Source organism: Podarcis raffonei, chromosome 7, assembly GCF_027172205.1.
Source record: "Podarcis raffonei isolate rPodRaf1 chromosome 7, rPodRaf1.pri, whole genome shotgun sequence".
In the NCBI taxonomy this organism is placed as follows: Eukaryota; Metazoa; Chordata; class Lepidosauria; order Squamata; family Lacertidae; genus Podarcis; species Podarcis raffonei.
Window position 1 is genome coordinate 88620167 of NC_070608.1, and position 10479 is coordinate 88630645.

The following is a 10479-nucleotide window of genomic DNA, read 5'->3' on the forward strand; positions in this document are numbered from 1 at the left end:
AAAAGTTTTGTAGTTCTTTATCTCCTTAACATCTGATGGGAGGACATTCCGCTGCCAAGAAGGCCCTCTGCCTGGTTCCCTGTAATTTCACTTCTCACAGTGAGGGAACTGTGTTATGGGCCACATAAGATTAGGTAGTGGGACAGAATTAGGTTGGCAACTCCTGGTGTGGAGAGAGTTTTGTCCCCTCCCACTCGAACTTGGGTCACCCGTTGACATTGATTGGCAGCAGATTCTGTACAGACAAAAAAAGGCATAACTAAGTATGGAATTCACTGCCACGGGATGAGATAATGATCAATAGATCAGAAGAGGATTGATTAGACATTATTTCCTCCCCAGGATCCTCGCACAGCACAATGGGCAAGTGTAGTGGGCTTCATACTGCCAGGAAGTTGCACAGTCACCGATGTGATCAGAAGTGGCACAACAAACAATACAAGAAGTCCCACCTGGGCACTGCTTTGAAAGCCAACCTGTTTGGGGGATGTTCCCATGCTAAATGAATTGTCCTGGAAAAAGTTGGCATGGAGGCTAAGCAGCCAAATTCTGCCATCAGGAAAAATGTCCGAGTTCAGCTGACCAAGAATGGCCAAAAAAAACCAGCATTTGTTCCTGTTGATGGTTGTTTGAACTTCATTGAGGAGAACGATGAAGTTCTGGTTGCTGGCTTTGATTGGAAAGGTTGGTGACATTCCAGGAGCTTGTTTCAAGGCTGTCAAAGTAGCAAATGTTTCTCTGTCAGCCTTGTACAAAGGCAAAAAGGAGAGACCCTGGTGGTAAAGTTATGTTGTTATTAAGATGATCAAGACAGTTTTCTTCTAAGAAAAGGAGACAATTAGACATATCCATAGGGGATGGTCTACCAGCAGCTATAACTCACGATGCCAGATTACCGATACCAGTCACTAGGAGACAAAAAGGAGATGTACATTTTGACGTGTTTTAATTTCTTTTACTGTAAATTTTAATTATCTTTAAATGCTTTTTATTGTCTTTACCTCTTTCTTATTTATAGTGTTCTTATTTCTTATAAACTGCTTAGAGCTTTTACCAAAATCAAGTGGTATATAAAATTTGTTGAACAATTAAAAAAAGAGAGCAAGCAATGGCAATTTATTGCCTTCTTCTCTTGATGAAGGACTTACGGAAGCATCTGGCTGGCCCTGTGAAAAATAGGATTCTAGGCTGGACTACACAGACCTTTTCTTCCAAAATCCCTCTACTGTGAGGGAGTTTTGTGCCTCAACTCTTGCTTTGTTATAATGCCAGTGCTAATTGTGACCATTTTTCGAATTCGGTTCTGTCTACATTGGGCAAGGTACTAACTATATTACTTTGTGGTTATGCTTTTTAAGGTCAAGGTACAAAGACACAGCTGGAACTTTTGTTGGGTCAAATCTCGACAAATCTTGCCATCAGTTCCCCGTTTCCTAAATATGTTAAAAATAAAATCTCTTAGGTGGAAATAATGAAAATATTTGATATTTTTGTTGTTCTTTTCTTTTCTTTTACTTCCACACAATATCCCTTTTGTGTGATAATTGTTAAACCCTGAAAAACCATATTTAAGTCAATTTCCCTATTAAAAATTAATAGAATAGAGGTCAACAGAGAGACAGAAGGACTCACAAACTATTCAAGGTTACTCCATCCAGCTAACATTACTATGGCAATAGGTCATCATTTAAATCAGATGATACCAATTTATACAATTGTAGAACCAGGAGAAGAGCTCAATTGACAGCACATTCTAATAGTTTTCAGGAGTTAAAAAATCCTTAATTATATTAGTTTATAGCAACTAAGAGATTCTTTTAAGATGTGTGCTATAATATAGAGATTAGGAGCCACAAGGAATTGAAAGGAGCAGGAATGGCTTGTCTAGTGGGGCAAGGTATCTGTTCAGATTTCTGACAATTTATCTCAATGGTCTAATGGTGCGTTTATGAAATGTTGGTCTCTTAGAGTTCAAAAAATTACCTCCAAAATTAAGCATTGCAAGTATAAAATAGAAATTTCTATTCTATGAGATCAAGTGCATTTTGGGCATCTAAAAACATTAGAACTGACTCATTTATTATTTTTATTGCACTTCTTGATTATAGCAAGCACCTTCTGGTTTTAGCTGACCACCCCCACCCCACCCCTGGTCAAGAAAGATAGCCTCATCATAATGGCTATTTTCCTAGTTTCACTAACTATAGAGAATTGTAGTGAAAGTGTTATAATCTTGATCGGTACAATACTATAACCGAGTTGGTAAACTGCTAAGTCTCCACTTTCTCTCCCTTCTTTCTCACTTCATTCATATAAATTTTGAAATAACTTTAATTTTTTTTAAGCATTTTATCCTGCTCTTTAGCTGAAAAGACTCTCAGATCATTTTACAAAAATCAGTAGTAGGCAAGTCCCTGCTCTCAGCAGAGGTGCCAAGTTCCACCCAACATGAGGGGCTATCGTGTGTGTGTGTGTGTGTGATGTCACATGTGTTATGATGTGCATTGTGAGGCCTGGCTCCTCAGGTTTGGGGGTGCTTAGCCCCACTGCAACAGACTGGGGTGGGGGGCTGAAGACACACCAGCCCTATAGAGTTGGTGCCTATGGCTCTCAGGCTTATAATGCAAAAGACATGACACACAAGGAAAAGGGGAATGGAGAGAGAAAGGAATGAGGAAAGTAAGCTCTGCTGGCACCATTTTTAAAGTTGCATTTCTTAGAATGATCCACAAAGATTGAAATTGTTCAGCTATTCTGTTTAAAAGGTTGTTTTGTGCCATGTTTTCATGCCTTTACCAGCACCCCCTCAAGCTTGGAGGGCCAGAGGAAAAGGAGACATCACTCAGGGAGTCAGCGTTGTCCACTCCAGGACCTTCTGTCCTGTCCTGGTTTCAGCTTGAAGAGCCCACAGAGCAAAGACAGTTGTTCACAGTAGCAGCACTGATGGGTTGCAGTCTGGAATCACTTGAGGCTTAACTGAATGATCAGTCTAACCCCAGAATGCTTAGAGTTACACAGCAACTACACACTTGAGAGACCTCACAAAGAAAGAATATTTGTGACTGCCCGACTCTTGTTGCAGGGTTGCAGGTCCACAGAGAACTTTTTCAGAGCAGTTCCACAGCCACCTCCTTTCAGGACAGTTTCATCTTGTAGAGACATTCACTGTCTCCTGGACCTAAGTGGTCAATCACTCCTGCTTGATGTTGTGAGCCACAAGGGTCAAAGGTCAAGCATATGGGTGATGGGGTACACCTCACATTATACTTTGCCCACAACCATCTGAAAATATTCTCAAAGGGTTCTCACAAAGCCCCCTGATTAGCTTCTATCAAGTTCGCCATCTCTGCTTAACACCATCAACCTAAACCTCCAAAGGAAGTGATCTGAGCAAGACAAGGGAGTCAAGGAAACATCCCCTACAACCAGACCTCTGAATCAGCTCACCATGACCATCTTGGGACCTTATGCTCTGCTTATGAGCTTCAAGAGGCAGCGCCACTGATGGAACGCTGGGCTACATGAACCTATAGCAAGGCAAGACACAGCAATCTCATCATTCAATTTATTAGTTAAGAAAAACTTATCTTGTCCTTCCACAGTAGTTACTATGGTCAAGCTGATTGACCACAATTTCAAAACAATTTCTCTGCCCATTTGCACTGTGTGTAGTTGATTTTTAATGGTTTTTAATTTCTGGATTGTATTTGTATGTGTGTATGTTTAAGTAAGTTTGTGGATGGCCCAAGGGCTTAGTAAATGGTTGATGGGTAGTACAATAATGTAAGAAATAAATAAAAACTACAAATAACTAATAAAAATTAACAATGCAATGAAAGTGAGCCAGATACAGCAGGTAAGCAATTGAAAAGCTATAGGTCAGTGAATTAAAACACTTCAGTCCAAGAGATCCGATTCCTGGCAGAATAAAAATGTCCTTATCAAACAGCAGATGGCAGAGAGAGAGATGTGGCCAAATGAGCTTTCCAAAGGAAGGGGTTCTAGAGTTCATCCTGTAGTCATAGTCACCTTATCTACCATTTTCTGTAAGCATTGCATTCAAAGTGGTTCACAGCCAGGCTAGCCAGGCTTCCTGCTGAGATGCAGAGTGGAGACCCCCCCAGCAGATTATTTATGTCTTATTATTATTTATTAAATTTAGATACCACCCAAAGACCACAGAGCAGTTTACAACATAAAAATACGAAATAACACACACATAGATACGTTAACACAATGACAAGTAAATCCTAATGGCACAATGAAAGGGGTGCATAGTTACAAAAACATTTATATATTTTAACAGCTTTGAAAAATAGCACAGCATAAAGATGACTTGTTTTCAAGTTTTTCAGATATTTTCTAATTTGGAATAAAATCTTGTAAAAAACCACACAGATCTTCGCAGTTAATCACATGAGCTGTGAACTAGGGAGTTCTCAGTTTAGCCATGAACTCTCTAGCTGTTTTCCCATTTCATGGTAAGTCACGGCTAATGGTTTACCATGAATGCTCAGACTGCTTCTGCTATGGGGCGGGCTGCTCACCAGCAAGGGGGGAGGCAATAAACAGCAAATGTTGGCTTAGTGTTGCATCTGAATTGAGGGTCGTGGTTTGTTTTGCTAAAACAAATCATAGGATCTGAAGCCAAGGTTTGTTCTTGGCTTACCAACTCTCAGTTTTACTTGTTGTTTCTAATTTTGGAGCCAATGCAAGGTTCTTGTAAAGGCTATTCCAAGTATATGAACACCGTGAACAATTAGGGAAAATGCTGTAAAACTCACACCCACTCCTCCCAAAATGTATTCTCATTTGTCTTCTTGCCTTTTCTCTCTCATAATACCGGAATCCCCATTATAGCTCTAACAATCACGCTCTCTCTCAGCTCAACCCATAAAAGCATGAAAAGCAACCTTGACTGGATCCTCTTGGCTTGTGCTGTGATTCCCCCCTATTTTCCTGCTAAAATGTTGAGCTCCTTGCTCAGAGAGGTGTAACATGAACCTCCCAGGGGGCCAGACACTTTGCAGTCCAATTAGGTTAGCCTGTTCCCCTTTCAAGCCTGCTGCTCTTTGTTTAAAGACCACTTGGCTGTTCACTTGCAATGTGCCATCAGCAGTGCCATCCGTTTCTATGAATACCGAGAGCTGCTTTGCACTGAGTCAGACAGTTGATCCACACAGCCCAGTATTTGTCTATCCTGACATTCAGCGGCAGGCCTCTACCTGAGAGTTTTTAAAGGGGTGATGCTCTGGCTTGAACCTGGCCAGCATCTTTCCTGCTGCTTCCTAAGTGGAACAAATTCCTTCAGCCTGGAGCTCAATTGTCACCTGTATGTTGTTGCAATTTCAATAGCTACACCCAAAGAAGACTGCAACTAATTAGATGGTGAGGCTTCTGATATGTTAAACATTAGTTTGCTCAAATAAGAGTGATCTGTTGACTTGTGCTATGCTTTGAAAAATGTACCAATAACCTTGGAGAGCTGCTGCAAGTTGGTGGACTGCAGGTGGTTCTGGCCAGGATGGGCCTGTGCCCTGCTGCCCACAGTGTCTTCACACATTCATCAAAAAATGGTCACGGTGGTTTTACATAGCAGGGGAGCCAGTTGAGCACTCTTCAGACAAAGGGCAGCTGGCTTGAAAGGCGAGTGAGCTAACATAATTGGATTGCAAACTGTCTGGCCTTGTGGGAGGGATCAGGTGAGATACTACAGTCAGGGTAGCCCCTGGAGGGCTGGGGTGATGCTTTGCACAGAGTCAACAGGTCATTGTGTGACACAAACCAATTATAGATAGCCGATATATTTATCAGAGTCCAAAGCTCTGAGAAAGGGAGATACCAGTTTGCCTCTGGAATCATGCCAATAAATTCTGTGGGAATTCAGGTTGCACTTGTTTCTGTGTGCCTGACATGCCATGAAAATCTTGTGGTCAAGTAGTAGGCCGCTGGAACAATGGCCTTTTATAGTCTTCCCACAGAAGGGCTGCAGTTCTGTGGTAGAAGATCCCAGGTTTACTCCTCGGCAACTCCAGGTAGGGAATGTCTGAAACCCTGGAGAGACGGAGCCAGCCAGCAGAGCAAACACAGAGGCAGATGCTCAGTATATGGCAGCGTCTTCTGTTCCTACAAAGACCCATGGAGAGGAGGCAGCTCCCATACATTCAGCGAACGGGAGTAGCTGCTGCCTTCAAAACAATCACTGCCAAGGCCTCCATACAAACTGAGCTGGCTGCACAGCCTTGTGCTGTCTCTACCGCACTCTCAAGGCCCGTGCACGGAGGCCCTCCCGTGTGGTCAATGGCATGAATTTGTTCAGGGACACCTAACATCTTGTCAAGAGAGGTCACTTTCAGAAATATCACCTACGCTCACATTCTGCAAAAACCACCTCTAACTCTGGGAAAAATGCAAATAACAATGAGAGGTCTTTCTGGCTTCCTCTGCTACAGAACATAGTGTTTCCTCTGTTCCACAATCACCTCTGACTGAGCAGGTTTGGGGGAATTTTGAAGTAACACCCCCCCCCCCCGCCCTTGTTTCTCAGAGGCAAGAGTGGGATGGGCGTGCACACTGACCCCTGCAGGTCAGTTCTAGCCTTTATTTACTACTTATTTTGCATTTAACAAAATCTGCACCCCTTTTATTGGAAATAAAAAATATTGTCAGTGTCCAGCCTAATGCAGCAGCGTGCTGTGTGCAATTTTCTCCTCGTGGCCCCCCAGAAGAGGAGCCGCCCCAGGGCAACTCCTCGCCGACTTCTGCGGCTTCTCTCTCATGATCCCCCCCCCCCGCGAATCCGGATCCCCGGCTCAGGAGAGTTCGGTCCAGCTCTTGGCTGCAGCCTAGCACCTGGCAGCCTGCCAGCTGAAGTGTGTGGAAACGACACCGCCAGGGCGGCAGAGATTTTCCTTAATTTCTCTCTTTCCCGAATGCAGACAGGCTGACATTGGCTGGAAAGTGGAGCAGCTCGTCAGGGACAATCAATGAGAATCGATCGAGTTGCTCAGACGAGGCTCAGGGCTGGGGAAATAACGCAGCAACACCAGCAAGCAGTCACACACACGCACATGGAGAGATTTTAATCTAATCTCCTCCTGTTTCAGTCTTTCCCCCGCATCCCTTCCTCTCCTCGCGCTCGGCTTCTTGGAAATAATACTTCAGCCTCCCCCGGACGCGGCGGGAAGCCGAGAAAAGTTCGAGGGGGCGAGGAGGGGGCGCAAAGACGGCCCTCCCCTTCCTTGTTCCTTGCTTTCTCACAATGGAGAGCTTAAAACACGCGGAAACCCGAGTGGACTTGGCAGCTGTGGCGCACTCACACGTGCACGCTGCCCGCCCCTTCGCTTCCGACGGGCGGTGCGAGGGGCCTGGGTTGTACTTTTGGTTCACGTTCTCAAAAGCACGTGCACCGAGAGGCGGCGCGTCTGAGGCCACCACCCGACCCCAAAGAGCGGCGGGTCGGAGCGTGGGCGCAGCCGGAGGCGCTCTCTGCAGCCGTCGAGGGGCGCCGCCTTCGCGGTCCAGCGCCCAGTGCGTGCGAAGGAGCTGCTCTCGCTGGCCAGGAAGGTCGGGGAGGGCCGGGCTGGAGAGCTGCTCCCAAGGCGGGCGGGCGGAACTCCACCCGACGGGGAAGGAGGTCACCGGGATGGAAAGCAGGAAGGCGGCTGGGAGGCTCGGACTGACGGGCTACTGAAAGTGGGGGGGGGGGACAAGCAGCCCGGGATGCGTTTCCTCGGGAATAAGGGGCGACGCTTCCGAAGGCATCGGCCTCCGGTTGTGCCTGGGGCGGCAGCTGCGCTCTCGACGGCTCTGCTCGGCTTTCCTCGCGCCGAAGGAGGCGATGAGCCCAGCAGGGCGTCGGCGCACCGGGCGAGCAGAAGCTGCCGCTGGCTGAAACGTAGAGAGGGGCTTACTTTCGAGTAACGGTGGTATTGGAGGATAGCCGGGCGGGTAAACACCGTGAGGAAGTTCGAGCTACACACTTTGGTTGCAGCTCGTGCTGCGATCCTGAACATGCGAACTTGGGAAGAGGCCCCCTTTGCTTCCGAGGAAATGCCTTGCTCCGCCTTTGGCGCTTTTCTCTCTTTTGCGCCCGTCGGCTGCCCTGCCCTTTGCAAGAGACGCGATCCTCTCGGGTCGCTTTGGGGGCCCCTAAACCCCCGAGCCTTTCGCGGCGGCGCATGGGCTGCCTGCCGCAGCCTGGCCAGGGACGCGCTGTCGGGGCGGCTTCTGGGCCCTTGATTGACACTGCCGCGCTTGTTGTTGTGGCAGGAGCGGCAAGCCGCCGCTCGCTTTATTAGTGGGGCTCTGCCATAATCCGCGCCTGATTGCTCCTTAATTCTGCGCCTGCTTCGCAGGATGCTTCGCCGCCAGGGCCGGTCAGCTGAGCCGCCTCGCTCACCGAGTGCCAAAGAGGAAGGCAGATAAAAGGCGTCTCGCGCGGCGGCGTTGCCCGCAAAGGAAAAGGCCGCCGCCTCCGCCTCCCCGAAGAGGCCCCCGGAGAGGTGGCGGCTGCTGCTGCTGCAAACGACGCCCAAACATTTTCCTCTAAATGCCACGGAAACTACCTCGGCATTCCACACCCAAGGACCGATTATCATGCATTTTAAGTGTAAAAAAAAAAGAGAAGAGGGAGTGAAAATACAAGCCAGGGAGGTTCTTTGGTTTTAATCCCTTTCTTTTTTCTCCACCCCGCCCCCCAGCACATTTCCGCCTCTGGCTTCCACTGGGCGCAAACAGGTACCAAAGCGGCCGCTGCTGCTTGTCTCCTCCAAAGGGCAAGTGTCAAATCACCTTACATTAAAAAAGGAAAGAAACAGCCTCCAAAGGCTTTGATTTAGAGCGAGGACTAAACCTCTTTCAGTCTCCATTCAGAGCCACCCCACCTCCCCTTTTCCCTTGGTGATCTAAGTGCACATTTGCCATTCCCACGAGGAAAAACGCAGCTGTGGGATTTTAAGGCGGCGGGGGGGGGGGGAGACACCCAACCCCAGCCAGTATGGAAAAGGCCAAGCACCCTTCCCTCACCACAGCTCCAAATTGCAGCGCACTAAGGCTGCTTTTAATTTTGTTCAAATTGGGGTGTTTCATGCGACACGTGGTTTGCTGGGGGCACAAGACCAAAAAAGAAGAGAAAAGAAAACAGGACCCCACGCCACATCCCACCAGTTACTTGGATTTAAGTATTTATGCACAACTTCTGGGAGAACTTCCCAACCTCAACGTAGCCCCCATTATTTTAGTATTTTATTATTTTTATTTATTATTTATTAAATTTGTATACCACGCTATACCCGTAGATTTCAGGGCAGTTCACAACATAAAATTACAATATGAGAAAAACAAAACACATAATAGAAAGAAAGACAACCCAATAACCCCCCCCCCTTCCACAACACATTTTAAAAGGGCATCAGATGTCAGTCAATCAAAGGCCTGGTTAAAGAGGAACGTTTATTATGTACTTGGTGTAGTTTTCCAGGAAACCAGCAAGTACTTACAATCCTTTTGTTGCATGGAAATCACCATTTCCTGGCACTTTAAACTGCAAGCTATGGTTGCTGGAGAAGCAGCCGTGCCTTCTGAGGTCCTGGGCCTTTGACTCTTGGGATGAATGCCACCCCCATGTCGGCTCAGTTTTGTTCCTGATTCTGAAAGACATGTTTCGCTTACGCTATTTTAAGTTTCGTAAAGTGGCAAACCTCTATGAGAAGGGTTATTTATACTATTTCTAGCTCACCTTTCTGCAGAAAGAGTCCAGCGAGAATAAAAACCATGAAAAGTAAAAAATAAAACAAGTTCAATTACAAGAAAGTGAAAAACAGAGTTAGAACATAGCAGTCAGCATTAAAAGCGCCCATTGAAAGCAACCGCACTTTCTGCAGGGTTAAAGACTATTTGAGACCCAAAAGCCTTCATGAAGCTCATTGGGCGGCCTTAGGGCTGTCCGTGTTTCTCGCAGGGTGGTTGTTGCAAAGTTAATAAGGGGAGGAAAAGAACCATGTGTGCTGCTTTGAGCTCTTGGAGGAAAGGGGGAAGAGAAATGTAATAAATAAAACTAAAGGAAAGCCATCCTTTAGGCACAGCCATCCAAAATGCCATCTCACTGATCCCAACGCCAGGCATGCTTCAGGGGTGCTGGGGGTGCAGCAGGGCCTCTGTGGGGGCCTTGGATCAGTTGCTCCAGTTAGCCATCTGGCCACATCATTTTTATTGTATTTATTTCATAAAAATTATACAGTGCTTGATTGTAAACCGATTTCAGGTTTTTTATGAAGAGATGAAACAATAAAAACCCTTCCTTAAAACATACAAAAGTTAAAATACTAAAACAGATTAAAGTTACCAGCTTTGTAAGCATCTGGATAAGCTTGTCAAAACAGGAATGTTTTTAGCAAACACGGAAAAGAGTACAGTGAAGGTTGATCTCAATAGGCAGGGAGTTCCCAAGTGCAGGTGCTGCAGCACTAAACCATTAGT

General features: G+C 46.2%; 1 pseudogene; it reads left to right on the forward strand.

Annotated features, from left to right (window-relative positions):
- Positions 1 to 337: 337 nt before the first annotated feature.
- LOC128418069 (40S ribosomal protein S23-like) lies at positions 338 to 830 on the forward strand (annotated as a pseudogene).
- Positions 831 to 10479: the final 9649 nt, after the last annotated feature.